The sequence below is a fragment of the Octodon degus genome, unplaced genomic scaffold, assembly GCF_000260255.1.
Source record: "Octodon degus isolate 3935 unplaced genomic scaffold, OctDeg1.0 scaffold00040, whole genome shotgun sequence".
In the NCBI taxonomy this organism is placed as follows: domain Eukaryota; kingdom Metazoa; phylum Chordata; class Mammalia; order Rodentia; family Octodontidae; genus Octodon; species Octodon degus.
The window spans coordinates 17,092,677-17,110,974 of NW_004524616.1; the positions used below are offsets into that span (position 1 = coordinate 17,092,677).

General features: G+C 44.3%; 1 pseudogene; it reads right to left on the bottom strand.

The window, feature by feature from the left end:
- Nucleotides 1–3,930: 3,930 nt before the first annotated feature.
- Nucleotides 3,931–18,298, bottom strand: part of LOC111816784 — a 24,259-nt pseudogene continuing 9,891 nt past the window's right edge.

Here is an 18,298-nt window from a genome sequence, read left to right on the forward strand (position 1 = left end):
AATCTGTCCATTTTTTTATGTCTTTGATTCTGTGAGAATAAAGATTCTCAAAATAGAGATTAATCTTCTGAATTTTCACAATGTCTATGATAATTTCACTCTTTTCATTCCTTTTTGCTTGCATTTGAGTTTTTTCTTTCTTCTATCTGATGAGGTTAGCTAGCGCCTTATCAATTTTATTGAATCTTTCCATGAACCAGCTTTTTGATTCATTTACTCATTGTATTGTTTTCTTTGTCTCAATTTCATTATTTTCTGCTCTAATCTTAATTACTTCATTGCATCCTTGTACTTTGCGTTTGGTTTCCTCTTCTTTTTCTAGATGTTTGAGGTGCAGAATTACGGTATTTAGTCATTCCCTTTCTGTTTTCCTCATGTGTGTGTTCACAATAATAAATTTCCCTCTAAGCACTGTTTTCATTACATCCCATAAATTCTGATAAGTTGTGCTTGAATTTTCATTGAATTGTAGATATTGTTTAATTTCTTATTCAATTTCATCTATAACCCTTTGGTTGCTGAGGATGATCTTGTTTAATTTTCACGCATTTATGGAATTTTTGTGGTTTCTTTTTCATTTATTTGTTTTCAGATCATATGCATGGGACAATTTCTGCTTTCTTGCATGTACTTAATCATGACCTATGGACTATTATTTGGTCTATTTTAGAAAATGTTCCATTTGCAGCTGAAAAATATGTGTATTCAGCTGTAGCTGTTCAAAAACTCTGCATATGTGCACTAAATTCATTGTTACAAGTTCTGGTTCAGTTCTTCTACTTCTTTGCTATTTTTTTATGTTTGCTTGCCTTATATTTTTGGGATAAGGGGGTGTTAAGGTCTCCTGTTAAGATTGTGGTATTGGATATTACATTTTTCATTGTCTATTAAGATGTCTTATATAGTTGCAGGCTCCCATGTTTGGTGTGTACATATTTATGAGTGTAACCTCTTCCTCTTGAATTTTTCCTCTAACCAGTATGTAGTGGCCTTCTTTATTTCATTAGATCAGTCTTGCTTTGAAGTTCAAACTGTATGCAAAGAGAATTGCTACTCCTGATTTTTTCTAGGGTACTGTGGTATTGTTTTCCATTCTTTAACTTTCAGCCTATGAATTTCTGTATGAGTTAAGTTTGTTTCTTGTATACAGCACATTGTTGGATTTTGCTTCCTAGTCCACTCTGCTAGTCTATTTCTTTTAATTGGTGAACTGAGTCCATTTACATTGATGTTTATAATTGAGATATATTGACTTTTGATTAGTATTTTATTTAGCTGCTGTTTATACCCCTTTTTCTCCTGTGTTTGTTTGTCCTATTGGTGTGTTCCTTCTCTTCTTACTCATAGAGTCGAATTCAGTTTTATCCCTCTCTAGAATATGTTTCAGTAGTCTGTGTAGGGTTGGCTTTGTCATCATGAAATTCTTTAGTTGTTTTTTTTTTGTCATGGAAGTATTTCACTTCTCCATCAAAATTGAAAGAGAGTTTTGCAGGGCATAGCAGTCTGGGCTGGAATTTTTCTTGGAGCAAGACTTGAAGTACTTTGCTCAATGTTCTTCTTGACTTGATGGTTTGTGAAGAGAAATCTGCCATTATTTTGATGAATTTTTCTTTAAATGTGTTCTGTTTCTTTTCTCTAGTGGCTTTTAATATACTGTTTTTATGCTGGATTTCTGGGATCTTGATGATAATACTTGGGTGTGTTTTTAATTGGATTTATGCTATTTGGAGTTCTATATCCTTTGGTTTTGAGAATATCAGATTGTTTCTCCATATTTGGGAAATTTTCTGCTATTACTTCTGCCCACATTAATTTTATATCATTATATTGACTCCTTTCTCATTGATTCCTATTAGTCTTATGTTGTTCATCTTCACATCGTCTTCAGATATTGGATTATTATTTTCTGCATCCTAGTTGTTTTTAAGAGATCTTTTCTTACCTTTTCACTAGTTGCAATGGTGTCTTCAAGATGTGAAACTCTAGCTTCAATTTCATTCAAATGGTTTTGCTGGCTTGTGATTTTTTAAATTTCCTGTATATCTCTTTAAATCTGGTTCATGCATTTTATTTCTTTCCTACATTGCACATTCAAGGATTCCATCATTTTTGTATTCTCCTCTATTTTATAAGTGTCTTCTTTAGAAGCACTTAGCCAGCCATTCACTATAGTTGACATTTCTTTTTTTTACTTCAGAGTTTATTTTTTATCCGATTTCCTCTATACCTTTCTGCATTTGTTTCATTTCTTCAGACACTATTATTGTAAAAATTTCAGGTGTGTGATTTCCAATTTCTTATAAGACATGTCTCCTGCATTTGTTCTGAGTGGGCCCAGGGTCTGAGAATGTATTTTGCTCCTTCTCTTTGTCATTTTGAATAACACTTTCCTCTGACCTTTGGTGTTGAGCTTTGTTGCTTATCTGACCTTTTGGTTTTTATCTTAGCACTTACTGAAATTCTTACTCAAGAGAGATTATATGGTTAAGGCAGTTACAGTTTTGTGTTTGCAGAACTACAATTAGGAACACTAATAACAGGTAGTGATATTTAGCAGTTGACAAACTTTTGTAACTAATGCATCTGTATTTTAGACCATAAGAACAAGCATTATGTTTGTGTAGATAAGCAGATATTTATTTGGAAATTTTTATTTCAATTATTTCTCCTCAGTTCTGTCTGGTCATGTCCCTGTGATGTACATGGGGTCTTCTAGGAAGACTGGTTCACTCTGGTTACCTGTTGCGCCCTTTCTCAATGAACAGAGAAAGAGAAGCCAATGCTCGCATAGATCTGGGTCTAGCAAAGTGTCTTAACTCACTGGGTTTGGATCTACCACATTTGAACTCATCCTGATGTGCCTTGCTTGAGTCTGGCTGCTGTGCTCAGCTTCTTCCTGCTGCAGCCCATTGAAGTGAACCTGCTATGATTCTTTGGAAATATGTTCAGCTCCTAGATTAGCTAGGTGCATCTGGCCCCTAACTCTATGCAGGGAGTTCTGCGGAAGGTTTCCATACCAGTCCTGTCTGATGTAGGAGGTTCCTGTGAGTATTTGGATGGTCACCCACACATGCTGGGCCTAGGCTCTGACTTGAAAGGGGTCTGGGGAGTGGTGAGCAAGTGGAAGGTCTCACACACACATTGGGCTGGGGCTCTGGCTGGGGAGTAGTGATAAGAGTGAATTCTTAATGGGGAAAGGACAGCTAAGCTCCAGGACCTTAGGAAGCTGAGCACTCTGAATCCTATTCCCATATAGAGCAAAATAAACTCTGGTTAAAATTTCACCCTGGAAACTGAAGTAATTTACAGAGCCCCACTGGGACTAGAGTGATAAATTGTGCAGTCTCCTAAGATAAAGCATCTCTTAAGTTCATGCATTTCCAATTCCTTGTACAGTGAAACTGGAGAAGGATTCTTTCTCTCCCTTTAATTCCTATGGGCACCAAGGCATCAGTACTTTGTAAGGCCTCCTGCTCACTAAGTACAGATGATTCTTTCTGTTCTAGTCTTTGTGTTTCTAAGAGTGAGTTCTTAATGGAGAAATTCTAGCTAAACTCTAGGTCCTTTTGGAAGCCTGGCCTTTCAAAGCCTGTTTCCCTATACAGCGAAAAACAGAACCCTATTTAAATATTCATACTGGGAACTCAAATCATTCACAGAATCACACTATGCTGAGTTACAATATGTGCAGTCTCCTAAGAAGAAGCATGCATGAAGTTCGTGCCTTTCTTGCTCCTTGTACAGAGACACGGGAGAAGGATGGTTTTTTTTTTTTTGAGGCATCATCTGGGCCTTACATTCCCCCCTTTTGGTGTTGGAAATCTCTCATCTTAGAGATCTGAGTTGTTGGTAGTTAGGGCCTCATATTGTTGGCAGATAATCATGAGTTTGACGTTACCTATTTGTTCACGAACAATACTTATAATCCTATTAATCACACAGGGTCCGATAGTCACTGCGAGGAGCAGGAGTATGAGTGGTCCTGCCAGGGCAGTTAACAAAGTTGTCAACCATGGAGAACTGTTAAACCAAGATTCAAAAATACCTTGTTGGGCTTGGCGTTCTTTATATCTTTGTTCTAACCTCTCTCTAAGTTTAGTCATAGACTCTTTAACAACACCAGAGTGATCTGCATAAAAGCAACATTGTTCTTTTAGAGCTGCACATATTCCCCCTTCCTTGAGAAACAGTAAATCAAGTCCTCATCTGTTTTGTAGTATTACTTCAGAGAGGGAGGTTAGGGAGTTTTGGAGAGCCATGATAGATGTTTCTATAGCTTTTAAATCTTCATCTATCCCTGCCTGTAACTGGCTTGTTTTTTGGTTACTGTGTATGATAGCTGCAGTTCCTGTGCCTATACCAGAGGCAGCAGTTATTCCCATAATCATAGCTAGGGTGACAGTAACTGGTTCTCTTTTATATCTAACTTGGCCCAATAATCTATCTTCTAACTTTATCCCTGAGTGATAAAAAATCCGGGGGAATATAGAGACCAACATGCAAAAGTTAGCAGAGTTATTAAAGACTCTAGTAGATATGCAGGGGGTAATCCCAGTATCACATTCCCATTTTAAACCTATAGGGGGCTGAAGAAATTTATCTCTGTCATGAACCTGATGGATAATGGCACACAGGGATTTCACTTGATGAGGAGGATTTCCGATGCAGGTTCCTTGTCCTGTAACTTCAGATAGGGTAAGTTTATGGCTATTACTCCAATTACAAGTTGCGCTAGAAGCGAGGGTGGCATAAGACTTATTTATAGCTATTCCTTCATAATATGGTGGTGAAGCAGACAGGCAAAGCCAACATGATTGGGTAAGATTAGCTCGAGTATGATTGAGAGTAAAGTAAGCCCCTAATATGAGGTTATACAATCGGTTATCAGGGACTGAGAGAGAGAAGGTGGTGGAAACCAGGGGACCATCATAGCTGTGGGAAGATTGGTTGACCTTCAAGAGGGAGGTAGACTCTTGTTGGATAGAAATGCTTTCTTTGATTAGGGTGGGGTTGGGACAAACTCCGATAGCTTTTTGTGGGATCTGGGTTCTTTGTATAAGAATTAGGCCTCCAGGTTGTAAGTTATATAATTTGATTCCCCAAGTTCGTCCTGTGGACCATCTTGGGTCTGTGTGGTCTAAGGCCTTGATAACTATTTGGCAGTAGGACTTATCTGACTCAGGGCACCAAGTTGGAGTCCATTTTACTTCTAAGTTGGGGTCTGGAGTAGTCACGGACCATTTAGTTGCTATAGTTTCACATCCCCAAGTGACACAATAATATTGTCCAGGGCCGTTACAATATGATTTGCCTGAGTTGGAAGCAGGACACATATAAATATGGTGCCCCCTACAATTGGAGCGTGCCAGTGAGGGTACCAAGTCACAGGGGGATATCTGAATGGAAGGTTCTCCCGTCCCTTCCCATGCCCTTAATACTTTTTTATCTTCCCATCTAGAGAGAGTCCATTTCCATGGCTGGTGAGGGTTAGAGTTATCTCCCCTAACTGGGTTTAGGATTAGTAATCCTACAAACCTGAAACTTAAGAGGGCTATCAGTCTTTTCCACAGTCCATTCATGGTTAGACGGTTGAGGTGCCGGCTTAAGGTGAGATGCATGGATCCAAGAGGTGATGCCGTCAACCTTGACTGCTGTGGGAGTAGTCAACAGTACCTGATAAGGTCCTTTCCAGCGGGGTTGTAGGGTCTCGGTTTGATGTCGGTGGATGAGCACGTAGTCTCCCATGTGGAAGTGGTGAGGAGTGGGTTCGTCACTGGGCTGGTAGGCCGAAGAAAGCTGTCACCATAGGATCCGCTGGATCTGATCGAGAACCAAGAGCCTATCAGCTAAGGGAGTTAGGGGCATTTTGAAATCTTTAGGCCATGGACTAAGGTCTTGTATAGGAGGAGGAGTGCTGAATAAGATCTCAAAAGGAGTTAAGTTAGGTGGCTTGGAAGTCGGGGTATTTCTTGCTCTAAACAGAGCATAAGGCAGGAGCATAGTCCAATCCTTAGAGCCAGTCTCTTGGACTAATTTAGTTAAGGTCTCTTTAATTGTTCTATTCATTCTTTCTACCTGTCCTGAACTTTGGGGTCTGTAGGCATAATGAAACTTCCAATCAATCCCCAGTACCTTGGCCACACCCTGACTTACCTGAGCCATGAATGCCGGCCCATTGTCAGTCCCAATTACCTTTGGCATGCCAAAACGAGGATTACCTTTGGCATTACCTTTGGCATGCTTCTTCCATCAGCTTTTTGACTACTATTTGAGCAGTCTCCCGTTTAGTAGGAAAGGCTTCGGTTCATCCTGAAAAAGTGTCTATAAAGACTAACAAATATTTGAGTCCATACCTGGAAGGCTTTATTTCAGTAAAATCTACCTCCCAAAATTGTCCAGGTCGATCCCCTCATAACCTTACTCCACCAACAAGCTTTGAGGGATGAGGGTTGACAAGTTGACAAGCTTTACATTCCTTGGTGACCTGTTCAGCCAGTCTTTGTACCTTAGACAGAGGTAGGTTACTGGTGGCATGATATCGAGCCAGTAGGCAGAGTTTCCTGACGCCCAAATGAGTTAACTTGTGAATTTAGCTCTGGTTCCTCCATCAGATGGGGTGGTGTAGGAAGTTCAGGTGGCATGGTTGTCTCTAGGGTCAGGGTGGTAGGAGGGTCTAGGGCCGCTTGTCTGGTAGCCTCATCAGCATGGTTGTTTCCCCTTACAATGGGGCTAGAGCCCTTCTGATGGCTGTTGCAATGTACTATAGCCAGTTTCTGTGGCAGCATAATAGCTGACAAAAGTCTAAGAATTTCTTGTTTATTTTTGATCTCCTTTCCAGCTGAAGTGAGGAGCCCCCTTTGTTGATAGATAGCTCCATGAATATGTGCCGTAACGAAGGCGTAATGGCTATCGGTATAGATGGTTGCCCTTTTTCCCTTAGCCAGCTCTAAAGCCTTAGTGAGGGCAATCAGTTCTGCCCACTGTGCGGAAGAGCCTTCCCTCAATCCTGATGACCAGATAACCCGAGTCCCATCAGTAACCGTGGCCCCTGCATGTCTCTTACCATTTAGCAAGAAACTGCTACCTTCAGTGTACCACGTTACCTCAGCGTTTGGGAGCAGCTGGTCTGTGAGGTCTCGGCGAATCCCAGTTTCTTCCGCCAGGATCTCTTGGCAGGTGTGGAGGATCAGTTCCGGAGTTTCTTCCGGCAGTAGAGTGCCTGGGTTGAGAGCAGTTGGCGGACCGAACGTTGTTCGGTCTTTATTAAGCAGGAGACTTTGGTAATGAGTAATCCTGGCATTAGAGAGCCATCTCTCAGGAGGTTGATGAATGACATTCTCCAGAGTGTGTGGGGTTATTATAGTTAGCTTCTGCCCCAAAGTTAATTTGTCTGCATCTTTGGTTAACATAGCAACAGCTGCAATAGCTTTTAAGCAGTGAGGCCATCAGCTGGCCACAGAGTCTAATCTTTTTGATAAATAAGCCACAGGCCATTTCCAGGGGCCAAAGGCTTGAGTTAATACTCCCCGTGCTATCCCCCGTTTTTCCTCAATGTAGAGAGTGAATGGTTTGTCCACATTGGGGAGAGCCAAGGCGGGGGCTGACAACAGGGCTCTTTTTATATCATCAAAGGCCTGTTGTTGGTCTGGGCCCCAGATAAAAGTGGCATCTCCCTTAAGGAGGGGATAGTGGGGGGCAGCCAGGGAAGCGAATCCTGGAATCCATAGTCGGCAAAACCCTGCAGTTCCCAGGAATTCCCGTAATTGCCTCCGGTTTGTGGGTGGAGGAATTTGTATGACAGTCTTTTTCCTGGCCTCTGTGAGCCATCGTCTTCCATCTTTGAGGGTATATCCCAGAAAGATGACCTCCCTCTGACAAATTTGAGCCTTTTTGGCTGAGGCTCGATATCCCAATTTAGCCAGTTCTTGTAAAAATTCCCGAGTCCCATACATACAGTCTGTTTCCGAATTCGAGGCCAGCAGAAGGTTGTCCACATATTGGAGCAGTGTTACCTCGGGGTGCTAGATCCAGAAAGCAGCCAAGTCCTTGTGGAGGGCCTCATCAAAAATAGTAGGGCTATTTTTGAAGCCCTGTGGGAGGCGAGTCCAAGTCAGCTGTCCTGTTGTCCCTGTCTCTGGGTCCGTCCATTCAAAAGCAGAGGTTGGCTATCTTTGTGCAAAGACAAACGAAGGCATCTTTTAGATCCAATACTGTATACCAAATCCTTTCAGGGCTCAGGGTGCTGAGCAGGTTGTAGGGATTAGGCACTGTAGGGTGTATGTCCTCTACCCTGTTGTTTACTTCTCGTAGGTCTTGTACCGGTCTATAGTCCCCTGTCCCTGGTTTCTTGACCAGCAACAGAGGGGTATTCCAGGCCGACTGGCATGGTATTAATACTCCTAGGTCAAGAAACTTTTGTATGTGTCCTTTTATCCCTTGGTGAGCTTCCTTACTTATATAGTATTGTTTAATGTGGGCCGGAGTGGCAGATGCTTTTAAAGTTATTACCACAGGAGGTTGTGAGGTGGCAAGTCCCAGTCCGGCAGTTTCAGCCCATGAATCAGGGAATTCTGTTAGCCAATGCTGAGGAATAGATGGGGCCTGAGGCCGGGGCTGGGTATAGAGTTGATATTCATCTTCAGTGGCAATAGTCAGCATAGTTGTCATGGGTTGACTCACCAGAGGGTTAAGAAAAGTCACTTGGGGTCCCTGAAGGCTCAAAGGTTATTTTGGCTCTCAGTTTAGTTAATAAGTCTCTTCCCATGAGGGGAGCCGGGCATTCAGGTATGACTAGAAAGGAATGTTGTACTTTTCCTTTTCCTAAATCCATAGTTCTCTTTGTAGTCCAAGCCCAATATCTACTGCCATTTGCCCCTTGCACTAAAGACCTCCAGCCAGACAAAGGTCCAAGGGGATTTCGAAGGGCAGAGAACACCATGCCTGTATCTACTTCAAAATCAATTGGAGTCCCCTCCACATTGAAGGTTACCCTGAGCTCGGGGAGGGGGACGGAGCCCCGTCCCCTCTAGTCGTCGTCCTCCACTAGGGCCAACACATTAGGGTGGAGTCTTTGGGCTCCAGGAGCATGTTGTCTATGCTTTTCTCTTTCCTTTTTCTGTTTGAGTGTAGGACAATCCCTGATAAAGTGTCCTATCTCTTTACAGTAAGCACATTGATTGGGCTCTAACAGAGGGCAGCGTGGCTTTTTCTCATCTGTGTTTCCCTGAACTACTGTGGCCAAGATCTTAGTTAATTCCTTATTTCGCCTTCATTCTCTTTTCTTCTCCCTCATCATTTCTATTTCTTCTCTTTCTTTTTTCTTTTCTCACCTCCTTTTCCTCCTCTGTCTCTCTTTTATAAAACACTTTCTATGCTTCCTTTACTAAGTCTCTAAGGGTTGCGGTTTGTAACCCATCTAAACGTTGAAGTTTCTTTCTGATGTCTAGGGCTGACTGGGTTATAAAAGTCATAGCAATGGACCCTCTTAACCCTTTGTCCTGAGGATCGAAGGGAGTATATCTACGATAAGCCTCCATTACTCTTTCTAGAAATGCTGAGGGCAACTCATCGGGGCCCTGATTAATTTCTCTTACCTTAGCCAAATTAGTAGGCCATCGTGCGGACACCTTGCGACCCGCCATGAGAGTCTGGCGATAGATGGATAAATGCTCCCTACCTTCAGGGGTGTTTGGGTCCCAGTCAGGGCGGCGCAGGGGGAAGGCATCATCAATGAGATTAGGCATCTGGGTAGGTATTCCACCCGGTCCAGGAACCAATTTCCTGGCTTCTGTGAGGATTCTTTCCCTTTCCTCTTGAGTAAACAGAGTACTCAACAACTGGTGACAATCATCCCAAGTGGGTTGGTGAGAGTACATGAGCGACTCCAGTAGTGCGGTAAACCTGGAAGGGTCTTCAGAAAAAGGGGGATTATTATTTTTCCAGTTATACAGATCTGAAGTGGAGAAAGGCCAGTACTGAAGTGTTGGCATTTCCCCTCCATGACCGTTGTCTATCATTGGCCCATAGGACTGGAGGGGTAGAGTAGCAACCACATCTTGGGGACTTTTTGCTCGTTTGCTTCAGGCTCCATGAGTTCCCTGGGCTGGTCCACCATTGTCATCCAAAGAAGAGGATTCCAAAGAGGCAGGTTGGGCCTGAGGAGAGGCAACCGGAGGAGGAGGAGGAGGAGGAGGAGGAGCGGGCACATATAGAGGAGGGGGAGGAGGAGTTTCTAGATCGAATTGAATCAGATCTGTTTGAGATTCAGGTAGGACAGGTGGTGGTAAGGGTGGATAGAGGCCAGGAGGTGAGGATTGGGCTTTAACTGGCAAAATGGTAGTTGGCCCAGGTGGAGCTGGAGGGAGAAAAGGTCTTACCCATTCTGGCGGATTTTCACAAAGATCTTGCCAAACTAGCATATATGATTGTTGGTCAGGGTGGCCGTAGTGGTCGGCCTGGAAGATTACGGTTTTTACTGCTTGAATCACAGATGGGTGAAAAGATCCCTCTGGAGGCCATCCCACCTGGAAGGAGGGCCACTCTGAAGAGCAGAGAGTTTGCCATTTCCCTTTTTTTTAACAGTCAGAGAAAGATTATGTGCTCTCCCCTTAATCTCCGACCAATGACCTAGGGTAAGGGAGAGAGGAGCAAATGTTACTTGTCCCATATTATCAAAATAACCGACATCCCACAGAACTCCAAAGGGACAGAGATAGGCAAAAACAGTGTAGGCTGCTGCAAACAAATAAACAGGGACACGTGAAGGATGTCGGTGGGAGGGGGAATCCTACTGTGGCGAAAGAAGTCATTAATTATGAAAAACGCTGTAGGAAAAGAAAAAGGCAGTTATGGCACCCGACACACGAGCACGGACAACATTGAACATTAAAACATAGTCAAAACACAAATTCTATTGACTACACAAGAGTCCTCTGTTCAGAAGACTAACAAATAGATCCTGGGTTACCCCAGGATCCAGAACCACACTGAGGTATCCCTCAGCTGAGTTGCTTGAAGCCTCTTGGCACGTCTGCCAGCTGCAGGCAACGGGAGCTTATGCGCCTCATTGCCAGCCATGGCCAAAAGATAAATTGCAAACGCACAAACGCCCGAAGGCCAAATGGTGTAGAAACACCCAAAGGGAGGAGGCAAATTATAACTGAGCGCTTGTAACTTGAGAACGAAGCGAAACCACAAGACAAGACGTTAAGATGAAAAACAAAATTATACGGCCATACTTACCTCGAGAGATCTGGCGGCTGATGGGGTCTCCCACCACGGGAGACGATCCTGGATGAGCCCCCAAATGTAAGGGTTGAGTCAAAGTGAAGGAAGACCCCAAGAGTCAGACTCTCATGTAAATCACAAAGGGAAAGCTTTATTATCCACGTGCATGCAGGGCGGCCTGAACACACAGGAACAGAGCGCGCCTTGAGTGCGGCAGGCATAGTTTTTAAAGGAAAAAAAAAAAAAACACAAAGATGGGGGGAGCAAGTGGGTTACAGAAGCAGATTGCATTGGTTAGTTTAGGTTGACCTTTACGATAATTGATGGGCTTGAGAATATATGACTTTTTAAAGAAACTAGGAAGGGGTAGGTAAAGGGTAACTATGAACTAATTTTATGAATCAACTCTGTGGTTTTGGTGGTATTTCAAGCACGAGTGGGTTCAATTGAACATTGTGACCTATAACAATGTCCTAAGCCTGGAGGTAATGTTCTTTGAAGTTTTGCCTGGGTTTTTTTTTTTTTATGATGCCACCTGGAGTTTCTGGAGCATGGGTTACTCAGATCTTATGGCTGTAAGCCGGTGTGTGGTCTCTCCTAACCGGAGCTTGAACTTAAAAATCATCTATCATCTGGGCCTTACACCAGCAGATCATGAAGGACAGTGTTTCAGTACAGGAGACCCTGACACTGATAGGGCTTGAACCTCAGAATGCTCCAAGCTGGGAAGAGGTAGAAAGCCAGCCTGAAAGATCAAAGTGATCACTCATTCATGATTCACTGATGCATTCATTGATTCACTGATCCAATCACTGATTTACTTATTCATAGATTCATTTCTGTGTTCATCTGCTGGAATGATCTGCTATGAAAATTTTGCTTGTCTAATATCCCAATGTTTAGGCCTCCACCCAAATGGCACTTCTTTAAAGAGGTGTCCCAGGTCGCTCTTTCTAAGGTGGGCCTGTCCCTCCACTGTACCCTGATGCAGTCACATCTCTGGGTTTTGTTGCTGTCCCAGTGCTTCCCAAAAGTAAATTGTCTCATGTGCCAGTCATCTGTAGATTTTTTTGTCCACTGAGAATGGAGCTCTTGTTGTTTGTCCACTGACATGTCCCCAAGAGCATGGCACTGCGTCTGGTCCATGGAAGACCCACATCCATCCAATATTTTTGAAGAGCCTCCCAGGGGCAAGCCTGTGGTCTGGTTGCTGCCCTCAGAAGCTTGCAGTATGGCAAGCAAGTTTGGCCAAAGGGATACACACGGTATTTCCCATGGTTCTAAATGGCGTGACACAGGCTGGCTTGGTCCTGGACATCATGTCCTTCTCTGGATAGTCAGTCCTTAGAAATGCTGGACAACCTATTTGTGTGTGTTCTACACACAAATTAACTGAACCAGTTCCTGGGCTGGTTCCACAGAGACAGATAGCAGGAGACAGTCCCTTCATTGCAGAATCCTTTGGCACTATTTCAGCACGACCAACCTGTGCCTGAGGACTGGCCCAGAATTCCCCAAGGGAACCTCAGTGCAGGCTCCTCTGCCTCCTGCTGGAACCCATAAGAACAAACCATTTTCCTACTATTTCCATCTCATCTTCTGGCCTTACCATGCCTAGCTCACAATGAAACCAACATTTTCAGAGTTAGTCAGTTTTCTATTACTGTGAGAAAATGCCCGAGGAAATCAACTTAAGAGGAGGAAGGTTTCACTGTGGCTCATGGTTGGATTCATTGTTGAAGAAGCAGGACAGCATGGTGGAAGGGCAGGGAGGGAGAAAGGGGCTCCCCTCATGGTGGATGGAAAATAGAGAGTTCAAGAGGGAAGGAGCAGATAGGAAGAAGCCAAGAAGTAGGATCAGGTATGTAGCTCAGTGGCACAGCAACTGCCTGGCAAGTGCAATGTCCTGTGTTTGATTCTCAGTACCAGAAAAAAAGTAGTGACAGGATGGTATCCAAGGTTGCACCATTTTGGCCACTGCCTTTAACAGCCTCCCCCAATTTCCATCCCTTCCTAGTAATCCCATTAACTTATTTCATCAGCTATGATGTCAGAGCCATTGAGACATGTCTAGAAACAGCTGGGAACAAATCCAGAAGTGTTTCACTCATTTCCCAGGGATTTCTTGATCCAATCAAGGGAACAATCAAGATGAAGCTCCACAGTTTTAAATCAGGCTGGAAGGGAGTCAGGCAGGACACCAAGGTGGTATGGGTACCAGTGGGTAACTCATCTCTAGGATCCAGTGTGTGGGCAGGGCAGCATGCAGTTACATCAGCTTCCTAGGAAGACAGGGCCTTCTGAGAAAGGGGCACAGTAGGCAACAGGGTCAGACATTTCCTGTGCTTCCACCTCATTGCCATGAATTCTGTCCCCAAGGAGGAAAGCTGAGGACTGAGTGCTGTTGGACTGCTTGTGTCTGGTGTTTACTTCAGAGCTGACAAGAGGCACTGAGCAAGTGGGAAGAGGCTGGAGCCCATCAGATATGTGGGCTCAGACATTTTCCCCAAGTGAGCCAGAGTCCACTTGGCTGCTGGTCTGTGCTTGGGATCTAGTGTGTCACCAAGTTCCCATCTCCCACTCCATCAGCAACTGCCACACCTACCCTCCGCAACTGCCACTCTTTGCTGAGTCACCTAAGCATCTGATGCTTCTGCCAGGGCTCAAGACTGAGTCACACCTGCTCATATTGTCCCATCTGCACACTCCCACACCAGCACCCCAGGGTGGAGGACACAAGGCAGGCAGAATGGCTTTGCAGCTAGTTGAATCATTGCTGAATGTGACACTCAGGAACTCAAATCCCTTGGGACTCCAATGCCATTACCAACTTCCTGAAAGAAATTAACATGGGGCCAGGCCATAGGTAAGGGTGGCTGATGTGAAGGTGGCTCTGTCCAGGTCCCCAGATGCCTCACAGGCTTCTAGACTTCACCTCCTCTTCCTCTTCTTCCATCTTTTCTCTCCTCTCCCTTTCCTCCCCATATCCCACCCTCCTTTTCTTCATTTTTTTTTCTTATTTTCCTTATTCCTCTTACAGTACAGGAGCTAAATCCCAGAAAGTACTGAGCTACTATGTTAGTTGATACGTTGTGTCAACTTGGCTAAATCAGCTCTGGCAGTTCTCAGCATGGGGTCCTAGCTCTGCAGGTGGGCAGGCCCCAGGAATTGAAAAAGACTTCCTGCTACTCTGCTCCACTTCTGTGGAGAAGTCTCAGTCTTGGAGGAACTTGATCTTCACAGCTGTGCCATTTTGCAGGAGCTACAGTCTCTGGTCTTTGCAGTCAGCATAGAAAAACTTGAAGAGCTTGATGGACCCTGCAGCTGCTGCTCCTCCTCTGCTCTTCATTGTTTTCTGTGACATGAACTGCTGTCATTTGCCTTGGAGCCAGCAAAATATAGACTGATCCCTCCAGTAACTGTGAACTAGATAAACCTTTCTGTCCTTCATTTTTTAGTGTCCAGTATTTGTGTCAGGAATGAATAAAAAGTAACTAAGACAAAATTTGGTACCAGGAGTGGGTCATTGCTGTTGCTATATCTGACAATGTGGATTACAAACTTTTGGGACTGGCTTATGGAAAGAGATAGAAAAGGTTCAGAGATGTTGCCTACAAGCGAAACACTGAAACAGCTTTGGCTGTTCTGTTTGGGAGCTTCTGGTCCAAACTCAGACCAGAATGCTGATAGAAAACCTGACTATAAGGACCATGCTGGGGAGGTTTCTGCTGAGAAGGACAACATTGGTTGTTGGACTGCAGATGATCTGTGTTATGGGCTGGCAAAAAGCTTGTCTGCATTTTGTTCCTGTTCAGAGACTTTGCCTGAGACTGAGATTAAACACAGTGGACTAGTTAATTTTTTAAAAAATAATTTGAAAGCAGCCAAATATTTGGAACAGTGGTGTGGTTGTTGTTGGGAGCTTTTAACCAGATCTGTGTTAAGAATAAAGAACAAACAGCCCAAAAGGGTGATTTAAAATGTTGTGAGTTTGGCCAAAAAAGAAGCACCAGGAAGGCTGCAGACTTTAAAGACAAAGCTGAGAGGATCTCCATTGCTGAGAAAGAACAGGAGAGTAAAAAACATTTCCTGAGGACATCACAGGAGATGGCAGATTGTTGCTCTTTGCAGCCTCAGAATCACAAAGGTGAAGAACTTTGCTTTGAGGAAAAAGCTGCAGAGCCCCATGTTCCAAAATAGAAGCAACAGCCACACCAGGTTCCAAAATAGAGGCAGTGGCCACACCAGATTACAAAATGGCACCAACATAAAACATTTGTTTCTCAAAATCAGAGTTAGAGTGCTCAACAATCCAGGCACTCAACCCCTACAGTCAGGAGAAAAAAAAAGCCCTATTACTGCTCCAGCTGGCAGCAGCCCTTGGCATCATCCATGTGGCTTTGGTTGTAGGTGCATGCAGAATACAGGCCTTCTGAGGTTCAGAAGGCTTCCACCTAGATTTCAGAAAAAGACATGGGAGGCCAGGCAGTGTGCCCCTGAGAGGGCAGTGTGTAAAGCTATAAATGAAAAGCCTGTTCAGTGAAAACCTCAAAAGTTTAAAAAAATCCAGAAATGTAGATGGTCTAAGAAAAGCTGCAAAAAGGGAGCAAAACAAGCCCAAAAAAGAGCTATAGGAGCTACCAGCAGGAGTGCCCTAGGGGTGGAGCCACAAAAGGTCTTTAGAGCTCACAGCTCATTACAGGGTGCTTTAGATGGTCCACAGAGAACTACAGGAATTAACATTTGTCCTTCTGGACCTCAGACTTGTTTAGGTCCCAATTGTTTGTGTCCTGCTGTGTATACCTTTTGGAATGGTAATGTTTATCTTATGCCTTTACATGTTAAAAGAGTTTAACTTTCCATTTATAGAGGAGCTCACAGCTAAGAGTTTGACTAAGTTTGAGACAGACTTTTCAGTGTTGCCAAAACTGTTAAGACTTTGGCAACTCTTAGAGATAAATTAAAATGTCTTTTGCATAAATGGATGTACATGAGTTTTTGGAGGGCCATGGACAACATGTCATGGTTCTAATGTTTACAGTGCTCAAGTCATAAAATATTTAAGCATGCCTATGTACTTAGGAATTGACTTTAAAAAGTATATGTCTAGTTGCCAAGTTGACAAGGGGTGGATTGTGTTAGTTGATATGTTGTGTCAACTTGGCTAAATCAACATGGCAGTTCTCAGGGTGGGTGCCTAGCCCTGCAGGTGGGCAGGGCCAGGGAATTGAGGAGGACTTCCTGCTGCCCTGCCCAAATTCCTGCCACCCTCCCCTACTTCCTTGGAGAAGTCTCATTCTTTGGAGGAGCCTGATATTGGCAGCCATGCCACTTTGCAGGAGATACAATCGCAGTCAGCATAAAAGAAAGAGAGAGGCTTGATAGACGCTGCAGCTGCTGCTCCTCCTCTGCTCTTCATTGTTTTCTGCCACATAAACAGCTGTTATTTGCCTTGGTCCCAGGGGAATATGGACTGATCCCTCCAGTAACTGTGAACTAAATAAACCTTTCCTTGCTTCATTTTGAGTGTCCAGTATTTGTACCAGAAATGAGTAAAAAGTAACTAAGAGAGCTACTTGTATTTCCAGCCCTTTTCACTTTTTATTTTGAAATAGTATTTCACTAAATTGTCCCATTCAGGCTTACACTTGTGACCTTCCTGCCTCAGATTCCCTTCTTTTCCCAAAGTCTGCTTGTGGTACTGGTCTAGATCCCAGGGAGAAGCGCTGCTTGGGCTGACCTTCAAGGATTATCCAAGGTCTGCTGGTGGAAGAAATTTGGGAACTGTGTCCTGGAGGCTGAGCCACTTCCTGACATGGTCAACACAATGAGGAAATGACTTAACCCTCAACTTTCTGTAGCTTGGGACTGGAGGAGCAAACCCAAGCTCTCTGGGAAGGTCCCTGTTGCTGGTGAATATCATTGTATATTTGCTCAATTCTTTTGCCCCTTCACCCAGCTGCTATTCTTTGGGGGTCAGTCCTGCTGTGCCACAGTGAGTGAAATACTTGAATCTTTGTTGCAGGACACCTGTGCTCAGGGATTGCACTCTCTCAGCAAGTCCCTGACATGGTATCTCACATATCTCCCCATTGTGTTTGAGCCAAGATCTGGGAGCCTGCCTGATCCTAGCTGAAATTAAGCATTTTCTATAGTTGTGTTTCAGGGAGCCTCGGTGGGGACCAGGAATGGGAACCAGAATACAGGTGAAGGGTGAGGATGAGGAACTCTTCCTGAGCTCGGAAGCACTGGATGTTTCCAAAATGAATTAGGGCAAGAAGACAAATTAGGGCAGGCTTGTGTCTTGAATTGGGGTTTCTGCAAGCAGAGCCTGAGACAGGGGTTCAGCACATGTTGTTGACAGAGGGAAGGGAGGAGGACTGGGGAGAGAGAGAGGCCTGGCCAACTGGAGCTGGAGACCTGTGCCAATGGGAACGCTGTAGGGTAAGTGAAAACACAGGATTGCTCCTGCCTAAGGCAGGGGAGAAGTTTCTTCCCATCACAGTCCTCAGCTGCTCAGCCCCTTGGATCAAGGTCAGCAGAGGCCCTGGGAGGTCCTCAAACAGCACCTGCAATGGTCCCGTGCTATGTCCCAGCTAAGTGAGCAGGCTGGTTGGACTGGAAACCTTTGGGGAGCTGTGAGTGCTCACCTTTCTCTCCCAAAGCTAACAGAGACTGTGCCTGGGCCAAAAGTGCCTATAGGATTTGCAGTTCTGGACGCTTCTGTCTGGATGGGGTCCAGGGCATCAAGACGGGCATAGTGGGCACTCTGTGAGCCCTGGCTCTGGGATAGGCCTGGGACACATGAGGAGAAGCCACGAAGAGAGCTTGGCACCCTCCTTTCTTGGCAAGGAGTGGGAGTGGCTTCCTGACCCAGGGTCACAGAGCCCAGAAGAGGCAAGATGGGGCTGAGCCAAATGGGTCAGATTCCAGGGCCTGAGATCTCCACTCTTCTGTCCTGTAGCTCTGCAGCTAGGTGGGAACTGTCCATTGAGCTTAGCTTGCCAGGACCCAAAGGCCCCAGCCAAAAATAAAATAAAATAAAATAAAATAAAATAAAATAAAATAAAAT